This window comes from Pristiophorus japonicus, chromosome 15 (genome assembly GCF_044704955.1).
Source record: "Pristiophorus japonicus isolate sPriJap1 chromosome 15, sPriJap1.hap1, whole genome shotgun sequence".
Taxonomy (NCBI): domain Eukaryota; kingdom Metazoa; phylum Chordata; class Chondrichthyes; family Pristiophoridae; genus Pristiophorus; species Pristiophorus japonicus.
The window spans coordinates 149,469,912-149,484,130 of NC_091991.1; the positions used below are offsets into that span (position 1 = coordinate 149,469,912).

General features: G+C 47.8%; 1 protein-coding gene across 1 annotated transcript in view; it reads left to right on the forward strand.

Moving 5' to 3' along the window:
• The window catches only part of cops3 (COP9 signalosome subunit 3), a 283,931-nt gene that overhangs the window by 202,802 nt on the left and 66,910 nt on the right, over positions 1 to 14,219 (forward strand). The window lies entirely within an intron of this gene.

Below are 14,219 nucleotides of genomic sequence, written 5' to 3' on the forward strand. Positions count from 1 at the left end.
TTGTTATTTAAGAGTAGTCACTTGTTTCATATGTAAAGAAAATTGGCTACCACGTTTACCTCAGAGTCCTACAGACAGATGAGCAGAATGACTGTTCATCTGTTTTTTGTGGTATTAGTTGAGGAATGACTGTTAACCTGACTCTTCAAAATGTGTCAGAGATTTTTTTACATCCACTTAATCAGAGATGGGGCCTTAGTTTAATGTCTCTTCCAAAAGACAGCACTTCTGACCATGTGCTGAATTGTCAACTGAGATTACATGCTTAAGTCTTGGAGTGGGGCTTCAGCCCTCAACTTTCTGACACAAGAGGCAACAGTACTACCATTGAGCCAAGTTGACTCTAATAGCAGGTTCATGCAATAGGCATTGCTGAGTTCCAGAGCCAGCTAAAAGTATCGTGAAGGAAAGAGCTAAGACAACTTCAAGTTTCAAAGAGATATTAATAGAATAAGTAAATGGATTTCAACACAGCCAGGACAAAGCCGCCTGCTTGATTGGCACCCTATCCACCACCTTAAACATTCACTCCCTGCACCACCGGCGCATCGTGGCTGCAGTGTATACCATCTACACGAAGCACTGCAGCAAATCCCAAACCTGTGACTTCTACCACGGGGAAGGACAGGGGCAGCAGGTGCATGGGAACACCATCACCTGCAAGTTCCCCTCTTAAGTTACACACCATCCTAACTTGTAAATATATTGTCATTCTTTCATTGTCGCTGGGTCAAAGACCCCTATTTTCACCACGATTGTGCGCTATTTTTTGACGTGAAATACTCACTGTAGGGGGAAATTGGGAAGGCTTCGCTTCCCAGGAGTGGACCCTCTGATATAAAGGGTCGATGCTCGCCCCAACCTGCGTAACAGCCCCCGGAGTTAGCAGACAGAGCCGAATGGCAAGGTATAACTATCTTTATTACGAACATCTGGGAACACCTCTCATCACAGCCGCCTGTGAGTGGAGATGCTCTCTGAACAGCACAATCGTACAACTTTTATACATTTCAAAAACTCCTCCGTTCCCGGGCAAGACCTCCCTAGATCTCTAATTGGACTACCTTATCGGTGCTACTTCTCTGATTGGACTACCTTATCGGTCGGTGCTACTTCGGATTGACAGGCCATGATCTCGTAACCACCCTAGACCGTAACTCGGATGACTTCATCAGGTTAGAATTTGCTGATTCTCCTTGATGCCCGTGAGTCTGCCTCGAGCCTCTTCGCAAGGTCTTATCAATGTCTGTTTAGGTTCTCACACATAAACATGTCTTGTTGAAAAATGCTATCTGGTATCCCAACCCATAACACTACCTTCTGGAGCCTTGGTATTGGAATGTACAAGACCGTAGAGAGGCTTTTTATCTCCTTATGGGTCGGTGCAAGAACTAGCACTTTCGCCCTTGTCCCGCTGGTACCCCTAATGCCAAAGTTTTCTCTTACATTTCCCCCCTTTTGGCCCTTGGCTATATGCCAAGCTGGCCATATTTTCCGATAACTATCTCCCTGTAGGCAACTTTCAAATAGGTCCGTTCACCTGGGTTGCCATCTCCCAAGCTTCAGGATCTCCTGAGACCTTTCCCACAGAGTTATATGAGGTAAGTCCTTCCTGTAGGACTGCTTAAATTTTCATCCCTTATGGCCTTAATCATAGCGCGTGCTCTACCGTGTCGTTTGGCCTGTTTAATTCATGCACATGTTAATCCCATCATGACTATCAGAACCAGGCCCTGTATTACTACAAGTACATATGATATTCTTATCCATGGGTGAATTTGAATGTTAAGTCCAATGTCCCGCAGCTTTGAGTACCAGGGCTGATCAGCCAGCATTGCGTTAGTGTCTCTCTGTCGGTTGTCTATTTCTTCCATCAGCTGGATATACTGTCGTCTTTGATTCTGGATTCCTTGCACCAAATGTAATTGTTCCTCATTTAATTCCGGTATCTGTTTGCCTTGCGGTTCCCATACCGCCTCCATGTATACCTCTCGGAGGGTATCAGTGACTGTTCCATGGATGATTTCCGTTGTCTTGGGATGTATGTGATAGCCATTTATGTCTATTTCTCCCTTGGGTCTGAAACAGAAGTTAGGGCTAATGAGGACGCAGGAGGTGACTCCTCCCCTGGTCTTAATCATCAGGTTAGCTGCCCCCGTGCTCACGCACCACTCTCCGTTTCCTTGGGGGGCAGCGATGGTCTAAAGATCGTGTTCAAGAGGAGTAATACTCAGCATACATCTGTTTATCTGGTGGAATCCACAATCATCATTCGTGGCGTATTATTTTTATAGCAGTCGGTTATGTCAATGCCTTTGGTACTATTGTTAATTTTAATCACCTGTCTGGCAGCCTGATGGTAACACAAGCAAGTTTGGTTTCTTACTTCACCGATATTATCGATCTGGTATAAGGGGTCTCCCTTTGTTACATCATACTGTGGTATGGACAACACAAATCCGATCATATTTACCCACTCGGTAATACATCTGAATCTTGGCACTCATGCGTGACTATTCCTTCGTACCTCGCACGTGTTATTCATTTTTTTATCTAGAGTCCAATTGTTAAGTATGCTGTTCGGGATCCAATCTGCTTTGTCCCCATTCTGGAGTTGCTCCAAGTTATGTTGTACTTCACTTAATATCCAGGCCCCATATCCGGAGCAAACTATCTCGGCTTGTAATCGTTTACTTAAGTCGTTCCCCATTGTGTGGATCAAATTTATTGTCTTGGCATGCTTCTGTAATCTATGGGCCACCTGTAACAGTTCCTCTTCTGCGCCATCTCCCAACCGCGCTTGTAGGGCTTGGTTATTCATGTCCCTTCCCAATAAACCCCTTAAGATTTGCGTCAAGGTATTGACCTGGTCGTCTATTGCATACAGATCTATGATATTCACTGTTGCAAGGCCCGCAGCGTAACCCCTGCCCAGCGTTTCCAGTATATCCCTTTTTGTTCGACCTCGTTCTATCCCCTTTCTGATATTGAATCTCATGGTTGTGGATTCCGGGCCTTCAAGGATTCGCTGAGTCAGATTCTTGTACAGACTTATAGTCTCATTCCCACAGAAGCTAGGAAGGATGATATCCGTGAGGTTTAGGACCACCGTAAGTAGCCGTTGCCGCACCCCAAAATGTATCCTCTTAGATTCCTTTATTACTAGTCCCTCTGTGGCTCCCGTCTTTATAGACGGGCATGTGGGAGGGGGATGTGTGGTGGTACTATAAAGAGTTGTAACCAGAGTGGTTGTTGGAGCAGAGGTGGTGGATCTATTCTGGACCCGAATGTCCCAACACTACTGATCCGTACCTGAGGCCGGGCATATTCTCCACCTGGTGTCCCCTGGTTGAGGCCTCCCTGAGAATTGGGCAAAGACAGCGTGCACCTTATTTGTGCCCCCTCCCTATAAGTGCAACTTCCCCGTTCCTTCTCTAGCATGAAGCACTCTGAGGCCTTGTTTACTACTACTGTCAGGCCCTTATTATTGGTCCACCCCCAATGTCGATTCAGATCCGTATTGAATTGAGTTATGCCCGTTAGTCCAATGCTACAATTTAAATCTACTGTTGTACCGACTACCACCATTAAGGCTCACGAATTGGAATCACAGTTAGTGGTTTCAGCCATCTTATAGTATAGGCCTTGAGGTCTGTGGCTTCCTTCGTTGGAGGATGTCCTGGTTCCAAGGAGGAATAAGATCCTGTAAAACACGACATTTCCAGTGTCCACCGGTCGGTTAAGATCCAAATCGTTTCAACTGGGTCCAGTGCTTCCATCTACCACTACCCCCCATATCTATGCAAGCGCATGTATCGCTGATCATGATCACTTGGTGGGGTCCGGTCCATTTTGGTGAGAATACGGGTCTTCACCGGGATTTAACCTCACCATGACCTGGCTCCCTATGGGGGGGTACCTGAACCCTTTATTTATCCCTTTCTAAATCTTTAATGGTTTGTTGGTCCCTAGCTTGCGCTCGTAATCCATGTAACTGTTTACATAGCTCCATGACGAACCTCCGTATCTTTGCAAGGTCCTACGTCCTCACTTCCAGATACTAATACTTTTGGCAATCTCATGGCTCTTCCTGTCATTAGCTCAAAGGGGGTCAGTCCGGTAGTTCGGCTCGGGGTAGCTCTTAATTTCATTAGGATTCGTGGGAGTAACTCCACCCACCCCTTCCCGGTCTCCTCGATTGCTTAGGCTAATGCAGTTTTTAGGGTCTTATTCATTCGTTCTACCAATCCAGAAGATTCCGGATGGTACGGGATGTGGAATTTTTGTTTAATCCCTAGCAGGCACAGGCTTGTTTCATGACTTTCCCCGTAAAATGTGTGCCTTGATCTGAGTCCAACTGCAGTGGCATTCCCCACCTGGGTATTATTTCCCCAGCCAGGATTTTAGCCACTGTATCGGCGGTGCAATTCCTAGTAGCAAAGGCTTCTACCCGCTTTGTAAATTGATCTATTATTACCAGGCAGTACATTTTTCCCCTCTGGCTGGACAGTGGCCCAGTAAAATCTATTTGTAGGGCTTCCCAGGGTCCCAGCCGGACATTTATCTTGTTTCCCGGGTTGTGTTTTGCGCATGTTATACACCTCCTACAATAGCTTTCTACGTCTCTCCCCATTCCTTCCCACCACCAACATCGTGACATGGAATTTATCATGCCGGTCCTACCAGTGCGAGTGTACCCATGGTAGAGACCCAATAGATTCTGTCGGATACATTCCGGGGGCCACCACGTTGTCATTTCTCCTCCACACTCCATCCACCCCCTTTCTTGCTCCGTTCTGTTCCCACCCTTCTATTTCTTGCAAAGTGGATTCTCTCTGTATCTTGAGTATGTTTATTTCTTTTGTTTGGGTGGTACATGAGCCAATTGGGATGTTACTGGTCATATCTAATTCAGCTGCCTGTCTGGCAGCTTCGTCTGCCCAGGCATTTCCCTGCTGATGCCTGTCTGTGATTTTCGAGTGCGCTTTAATTTTTATTACTGCACATTCCTGAGGGAGGAGGGAAGCTTCTACCAATCCCATAACTATCTCTTCATGCCTAATAGGTCCCCCTCCCGAAGTCACGTATCCCCGCCTCTTCCAAGCAGTCATGTAATCGTGCACCACTCCGAAGGCGTACCGGCTGTCAGTGTATATGTTGACCCTCTTCCCTGCTGCTCGTTTCAATGCTTTGGTGAGGGCTACCAATTCTGCTACCTGAGCCGATAGGTTTCCCTCTAGGGAACCCTTTCCCCTGTCTTGCCCATTGCTGTCCACGACTGCCCACCCTGTCCGGGGGGTGCCGTTTACATATCGACGGGATCCATCCACATAAAGATCCATTGTGCGAGGCCCCTTGGGGAAGAGTGACCATAATATGGTGGAATTCTGCATTAGGATGGAGAATGAAACAGTAATTTCAGAGACCATGGTCCAGAACTTAAAGAAGGGTAACTTTGAAGGTATGAGGCGTGAATTGGCTAGGATAGATTGGCGAATGATACTTAGGGGGTTGACTGTGGATGGGCAATGGCAGACATTTAGAGACCGCATGGATGAAGTACAACAATTGTACATTCCTGTCTGGCGTAAAAATAAAAAGGGGAAGGTGGCTCAACCGTGGCTATCTAGGGAAATCAGGGATAGTATTAAAGCCAAGGAAGTGGCATACAAATTGGCCAGAAATAGCAGCGAACCTGGGGACTGGGAGAAATTTAGAACTCAGCAGAGGAGGACAAAGGGTTTGATTAGGACAGGGAAAATGGAGTATGAGAAGAAGCTTGCAGGGAACATTAAGGCGGATTGCAAAAGTTTCTATAGGTATGTAAAGAGAAAAAGGTTGGTGAAGACAAACGTAGGTCCCCTGCAGTCAGAATCAGGGGAAGTCATAACGGGGAGCAAAGAAATGGCGGATCAATTGAACAAGTACTTTGGTTCGGTATTCACTAAGGAGGATACAAACAACCTTCCGGATATAAAAGGGGTCAGAGGGTCTAGTAAGGAAGAGGAACTGAGGGAAATCTTTATTAGTCGGGAAATTGTGTTGGGGAAATTGATGGGATTGAAGGCAGATAAATCCCCAGGGCCTGATGGCCTGCATCCTAGAGTACTTAAGGAGGTGGCCTTGGAAATAGCGGATGCATTGACAGTCATTTTCCAACATTCCATTGACTCTGGATCAGTTCCTATGGAGTGGAGGGTAGCCAATGTAACCCCACTTTTTAAAAAAGGAGGGAGAGAGAAAACAGGGAATTATAGACCGGTCAGCCTGACCTCAGTAGTGGGTAAAATGATGGAATCAATTATTAAGGATGTCATAGCAGTGCATCTGGAAAATGGTGACATGATAGGTCCAAGTCAGCATGGATTTGTGAAAGGGAAATCATGCTTGACAAATCTTCTGGAATTTTTTGAGGATGTTTCCAGTAAAGTGGACAAAGGAGAACCAGTTGATGTGGTATATTTGGACTTTCAGAAGGCTTTCGACAAGGTCCCACACAAGAGATTAATGTGCAAAGTTAAAGCACATGGGATTGGGGGTAGTGTGCTGACGTGGATTGAGAACTGGTTGTCAGACAGGAAGCAAAGAGTAGGAGTAAACGGGTACTTTTCAGAATGGCAGGCAGTGACTAGTGGAGTGCCGCAAGGTTCTGTGCTGGGGCCCCAGCTGTTTACATTGTACATTAATGATTTAGACGAGGGGATTAAATGCAGTATCTCCAAATTTGCGGATGATACTAAGTTGGGTGGCAGTGTGAGCTGCGAGGAGGATGCTATTAGGCTGCAGAGTGACTTGGATAGGTTAGGTGAGTGGGCAAATGCATGGCAGATGAAGTATAATGTGGATAAATGTGAGGTTATCCACTTTGGTGGTAAAAACAGAGAGACAGACTATTATCTGAATGGTGACAGATTAGGAAAAGGGAAGGTGCAACGAGACCTGGGTGTCATGGTACATCAGTCATTGAAGGTTGGCATGCAGGTACAGCAGGCGGTTAAGAAAGCAAATGGCATGTTGGCCTTCATAGCGAGGGGATTTGAATACAGGGGCAGGGAGGTGTTGCTACAGTTGTACAGGGCCTTGGTGAGGCCACACCTGGAGTATTGTGTACAGTTTTGGTCTCCTAACTTGAGGAAGGACATTCTTGCTATTGAGGGAGTGCAGCGAAGGTTCACCAGACTGATTCCCGGGATGGCGGGACTGACCTATCAAGAAAGATTGGATCAATTGGGCTTGTATTCACTGGAGTTCAGAAGAATGAGAGGGGACCTCATAGAAACGTTTAAAATTCTGACGGGTTTAGACAGGTTAGATGCAGAAAGAATGTTCCCAATGTTGGGGAAGTCCATAACCAGGGGTCACAGTCTGAGGATAAGGGGTAAGCCATTTAGGACCGAGATGAGGAGAAACTTCTTCACCCAGAGAGTGGTGAACCTGTGGAATTCTCTACCACAGAAAGTAGTTGAGGCCAATTCACTAAATATATTCAAAAGGGAGTTAGATGAAGTCCTTACTACTCGGGGGATCAAGGGTTATGGCGAGAAAGCAGGAAGGGGGTACTGAAGTTTCATGTTCAGCCATGAACTCATTGAATGGCGGTGCAGGCTAGAAGGGCTGAATGGCCTGCTCCTGCACCTATTTTCTATGTTTCTATGTTTCTATGTCTGCCCTTTCAAATGGGGTTTCCCTAATCTGGCTCCCTTCCCCCTCGCTTCCCGTGGGGTCACACTGGTGCTCTTTGCCTTCGGTGACTATCCATCCTGCGGGATTATTCCCACTATCCTTTATTATAGTCAAGGCACCATTTGGGGGTAAAAGCATTGCTTCCCAATTAGCGCGTCGTGCGTCAGATATCGTCCTTAGCCTCCCGGTGTTAAGCAACTCCACGCGGGTATGCGATGTACCCAGGATAATTTGCCCGGTCATTATTATGGGCTCGCTAGCCCTCACAGCCCATGCTGCACAATCAAGAGCTGCGACACATCGAGATAGCTCTGTGGCTACCACTCCTTGTTTCGTGGAGTAGTACGCGACGGGTCTTTGTCTAGCCCAGTGTTCCTAGGTTACCACTGCATTGTAGTGGGTCTCACTATTGTACATATACAGGTGGAAGGGTCTATTCTGATCCGGCAACCCCAAGGCAGGTGCGCTCATAAGGGCGTGTTTAAGCTGTACGATTTCCGCCTCCTGAGGGCGGCCCCAGTCTACAGGCTCCTGGGAGGGTTTACCTCCTTTCACTAGGTCCTGTATCGGCTGGGCCATCTCTGCATATTCTGGGATAAAGTTCCGGCAATAATTAAATAACCCCAATATCTGTTGGACTCCTCTCACGGTCCCTGGTCTAAGCATAGTTCTAATAGCCTCCTTCCTATCAGCAGGCATCTGTCTATTCCCTTGGGATACTACGTATCCCAAATATGTAACCTCCCTTCTTCCGACCTGGGCTTTCCTAGGGTTCGCCTTCAACCCCGAGCGCTGTAAGGCTCCTAATACTGTAGTTAGGGCCACCAGGTGTTGCGCCTCAGTACCTGAGGAAATAAGAATGTCATCCACGTACCGTAGTACAGTGCTTCCTTCCCCTACGTCCAGGGGTTCCAAGATCCCTGACAATGCCCGGTGAAATATTCCCGGGCTGTTGTGAAACCCCTGGAGCACCCTAGTCCTCATATATTGTCTCCCCTTTATAGTGAAAGCAAACTTCTTCTGTGACTCCTCCTCTATGGCCCAGAACCCGTTTGCTATGTCAAGTACCGTGAAGATTTTATGTTCCGGGATCAGGCCGTTGAACACAGTGGAAGGACTTGCCACAATCGGGTATTCCCTCGGGTTGACTTTGTTCAGGGCGGTATAATCAACGGTGAACCTATAGGTCCCGTCGGGTTTCTTCACAAGCCACACCGGTGAATTAGTGGTGGCTGTTACTTGCTTCACCACCCCTTGCGCTTCTAACTCTTGTACTATTTGGTGGACTGCTGCATCAGCCTCGGGTTTTAAAGGGTATTGTTTATGGGCTTTATGCTCCAGCCAGGGAATATTGACCGGGTTCATCCGGGCCAGCTCACAATCTTGTTTGTGCCGTGCCCACAGCGTCGGGTACAGTCGGCAGACGCTGCCCCACACACCCTTCGTTTCCCATTCAGGCTGTATTGGGACTATCCTTGCTACGCGCTGCTGCGGATGCCCCGGGCAATCGAACTTCTGTTCGGTCTGATGTTTTTCTCCCCATATAATCCGATTACGCTGGGGGTCTATAAGTGCCCCTACTTCCGTCAAAGTGTCTATCCCTAGTATGGTGCCTTCTGGGTTAGGGCAGCACCAGAATTGGATGGGTATCATTATGCCTCTAGAGGTACTACTTCACTCAATGTTGCTTTTTTAAATTGCTCCCTATCCCTTGGATATTGACTGTGGTCCGGGTAAGGGGGAGGTCTAGGTTGGTTATGAATGCTGACGCTCCTGTGTCTACTAGCATGTTGCACTGCCGGCTCCCTAACACTGCACTAATAAACATACGTGGATCTAATGTTGGCCGTTCCAACCTTCCTTCGGGGGCTGGTAACATCTAGCGACCACCACTGGCCAGTTTGAGCAGATTGAGGAGCTCTTCATTAGAGGGTGGCTCCGGCAGGGGCAATGTTTTTTGCTGGAGGATCTCCACCAGTTCCTCACGGGTAATGGGCGTCCCTGATTGTTTCCCGGTTTGGGGGATTTGTTTCCCAGTTTGCTGGGAACCTTTTCCTGCCTCCCCACTCCCGATGCCCGGCATCTTCTTGCTGTCTGCCCCAGTTTATTACAATTATGGCACCTGAGTCTATATGTCCCTTTCCCGGCCTCCTTTTGCGGGCATTCTCTGCTAAAATGTCCGTCCTGATGGCATGTGTAACACGTCGAGGGGACGCCGCGGAGGTCCCCATCCCCTTCCTTTCCTTCTGTTGCTAATGCTGCCATCTTAGACACTTTCTCCTTCTGCTCGGCCTTTAGCTCCTCTAAATTCTGTGCCCACTCTAAGATCTCATCATAGTCATCCCCTATCGTGAATCCCAGTTTAATTATTTTTTGATGCGCCTCCCCCAGCCCATTCTTAAACATTTCTAAGAATGCCTCGTTATCTTTCTCGGGGTCATTAGCACCGGAGTGGTCCTTGTACTTGAGCCATTTCCACTCCCCATACTCTCCTACAGTTTTGTTTGGCTTCTGGGTTATCTTTAATATTCTGCTCCAGTTAGTTCTTATAGGTCCCCAACATCCATCCATCCCGTGTTTTAGGTCCAGTAACCGCTGTGGCTTGGTCCGGTTCCCTACCGTCATCCAGTCGCCATCTTGCACGCCTAGGGTAGCCCTCTGCCAATTTACACTACTGGTTTTGGCCTTTACCAAACTGTGTACGTCGCCTAAGGTTAAGTTATGTGCATCGAACATTTTCTCAACCTTTTGCCAGAACTCTGTATTTCTGCTATTGGGTTTGGGTGTGGGTAGATCCTTTAGCAGTGTCTGTCTCTCATGCGGGGTCAGGGGAACTTCTTGTATCGTGACGTGAGCGGGTTGCTGCCCGTGTGCAGGGGTGGTAGTCGTGCGTACAGGAGCTGCCCGTATGTATTCATTATATGCCGGGGGCTCTCTCTGCATCCCATCATCCTGAGGCTCTCCTGCCGGTATTTTTTCCAGGGAGGGGCACATTGGGGCGGTTATTGGGGCTGACTTTGGGTCGGGTATTGCCGATGCACACTGTAGGGGTTTACCGTTCTCCTTTAGGGCCCTTTCTAAGGTTGCTATTTTCGTGTTTAATCTCTGAATTAACTCTACATGGGTATCTATTTCCAATACTAGTTCCCGGTAGCAGGTGAGGATAATTGTCTGAGACATTCTAACCTTGTTTTTGGTCTGACTATCCCACCATTTTTTCTGCCTATCAGGGGCATCCGTGGGCTGCCACCCTCTCAGTTTTATTCCTTCCATTAAGGTTGCGTATTTGTTACTTAGTAACTCTAAGAGAGACCCCTCGGGTCCCCGGCTACACTCTCCTTTCTTCCCTTGTTTAATTGCCTGGGTCCCCGTTCCTTCACCAGCTTCATTTGTCCTTTTACTTGTCGAGTTACCCATCTTCTTCGGGGCTGTGAGGGTCTTGGGCACTCCCTTTAATTCGTGTTAGGTATGCAGGACGTTATTTATATCTATATGTCTTCCCTTGGCGCTGTACACTCGTACTGCCACGCTTTGGGTCAATATGTCCCGTCACTGCAGGGACGTTGGCCCCAAGTTTCCACATGATTTGCTCCTGATTTTTAGGAGCAACTGGTGGAGAACAGAGTATCTTAGAAATCGGAATTCTCCACATTTAAGTTTTCTGCAGTTCTAGTCAGGTAGAACAGTTTCTCTTTTGAACAGAATTTTTTTTTCAAAAGGGGGCGTTTCCGGCCACTGACGCCTGATTTGAAAGTTTCCACAGTGAAAACGTACTCCAAACTAACTTAGAATGGAGCAAGTGAAGATTTTTGTAGGCTTGAAAAAACCTTGTCTACACATTAAAAAATCAGGCGCAGGTTACAAATTAGGCGTCGGGAACGAGGTGGGGGCGGGGAGGGGGGGAAGGGGGTGAAGGGAAGTCATTACATTCTACAATAAATCCTTAGTTATACTTATACAAATATTATACAAATAAATCCAACCTGAATAAAAATTTATAAGCAAAGAAAAGATTAAATAAACCATGTTCCTACCTGTGTGAAAGTGCTTCAGGCAGGCCTTTCAGGCAGCGGTTTCCCAACGGCGGGGGGGGGGGGGGGGGGGGGGAGGCAGTGAGAAGGCTGCAGGAAGCCTCAGAATTGAGGCAGCCGTTCCCGACGGGCCCGACCGACGGCAGGGGAGAAAGCTGCAAGAAGCCTCAGTGCTGATCATGGAAGGGCAATGTGGTTTTATTAAAAAATGTTAAAAATTGAACAGCTACAAAGAATTTGAATAGTCTCAAACAAGTGCATGTGTCCCGTTTATCACAGTATCTTTAATTACAGAATGCACTCCCTCACCCTCACACACAGAAATATCAAGAAAATTAAAATGCAAGCCTTTGCAAGGGTTCAATAAACAAATTTTCATTTTTTCTGCAGCACTTTTTAAAATGGCCGAGTGCCAATGTTTCCTTCACACTGCGCGTGCGCGAATGCTCCAACGCGCACGCGCAGGGTTGCCGGCACGAAAAAAACTCATTTAAATAGTACCCGCCCCCTCCTACTTACAAAATCGGCGCGAGTGGTAGGCTCCGCCCCCTGGGCGCCGCGCCAAGCAGACATCGAGCTGCAAAGCGCTCGAGAATAGCACGTTTCTTTTCAGGCGCCGTTTTCGGCGCAAAAAACGGGCGCCCAGCTCGGAGGGGCGCCTGTTTTGCCGCACGTGGAAACTTGGGGCCGTTGTCTCTATGTCCTCACTCTCTTGTCCCTGCACTGTGCGCTCATACCGCTTTGGGTCAATAGACCTTCCCCTATATCTTCCCTTGCGTCGTACCCTCGCACTGCCGTGCTACCTACACGCGCGCGTTTTAGGATGCACCTTTTGATCCCCTTCCACCCCTTCCATCTCCGTCCCTCCGGGACTCGCTACAGATGGTTCTTTGTACGGATGTCCTTCCCTTGCGGTTTACAATGTCACAGCTCTAACTTGAAGGTGGTAAATTAAAACATACTCACCCCAACAGCTGGGTCATTGTTCCGTTCGGGAAGTCCGTACCCTGCTCGCATCGCCAAATGTAGGGGGAAATTGGGAAGGCTTCTCCTCCCACGAGCGGGCCCCCTAATATAAAGGATCGATGCTCACCCCAACCCGCGTAACAGCCCCCGGAGTTAGCAGACAGAGACGAATGGTAAGGTATAACGATCTTTATTATGAACGTCCGGGAGCATCTCCACTCACAGGCGGCTGTGATGAGAGGTGTTCCCGAATCGTTATACCTTGCCATTTATCTCTGTCTGCTAACTCCGGGGGCTGTTACGCGGGTTGGGGCAAGCGTCGACCCTTTATATCAGAGGGTCCACTCGTGGGAAGAGAAGCCTTCCCAATTTCCCCCTACACTCACTTTCCAACTTTCGCCAACGTTTGGACGCCGGCGCCGACCATGTGCGCCAGTTTAAAATCTTTTGCCGCAGATACGAGTCAAAACAGGATTGGGTGCCGTTTTTGTAAACTTGATCGATTTTGGCCGTCCACCATTTTTTTCAGCGCGGCGCACACTGCCCAAAAGGAGCGGTGGCAACAGATCCAGCCGGGGGGCGGTGGGAGCGTTGGCAGCAGGTCCAGGGGGAGGGCGGAGCAGTGGCCACAGGTCTAGCTGGGGAGAGAGGTCCTTTGTAGCCCTTTCCGCAGTGGTGGGGTACCAACCTTTCGGGGGAACGGGCTTCAGCTTGCTTCAGTTGCCCTGGCAACTTCAGCTTTTCGCGCATGCCCAGAGTTTTTAGTGCAGACTTGAAGTTCTGCCCCCTGAGTAACTTCGGAGAGCACGGCGCCAAGTTTAAATATTTCTTTGGCGAAAGTCCCGATTTTTTTTTCCTGGCAAACGTACACAAAAAAATCGTACGTTTACATGCGCGGGCACCAAAAATCCAGCAAGTGGAAAATAAGGGCCAAAATCCTGGAACTCCCTCTCTAAAAGCACTGTGGGAGTATCTTCACCACACGGACTACAGCGGTTCAAGAAGGCAGCTCACCTTCTCAAGGGAAATTAGGGATGGGTAATAAATGCTGGCCTTTCCAGCGACGCCCCATCCTAGGGACGAATTTTTTTTTAAATGAGGTCATCAACTTTGGACTTAAGAAGAATAGATCAGAGTACTTAGTAAATGACACAAAGCTAGAAACAGTGGAGGTGCGAAGAGACTTAGGGGTCCATGTAGATAGATTGTTAAAATAGATCGATGGGCAGGTACAGAAAATAATCATAAAGGCTAATGAAACGCTGGCTTTTATATCTAGAGGACTAGAATACATAGGTGTAGAAGCTATACAGCTATAGAAAGCCCTAGTTAGACCACACCTGGAGTATTGTTCAATTCTGGGCACCACACCTTAGGAAGGATTTATTGGAAGTGCAGTGTGGATTTACCAGAATGCTACCTGACTCTAAGGGTTAATTTACAAGCAGCGATTACACAAACTAGAGCTGTATTCCATGGAATTTGGAAGGTTAAAGAGTAATTTGATCAAAGCTTACAAGATATTAGAGGGAATTGATG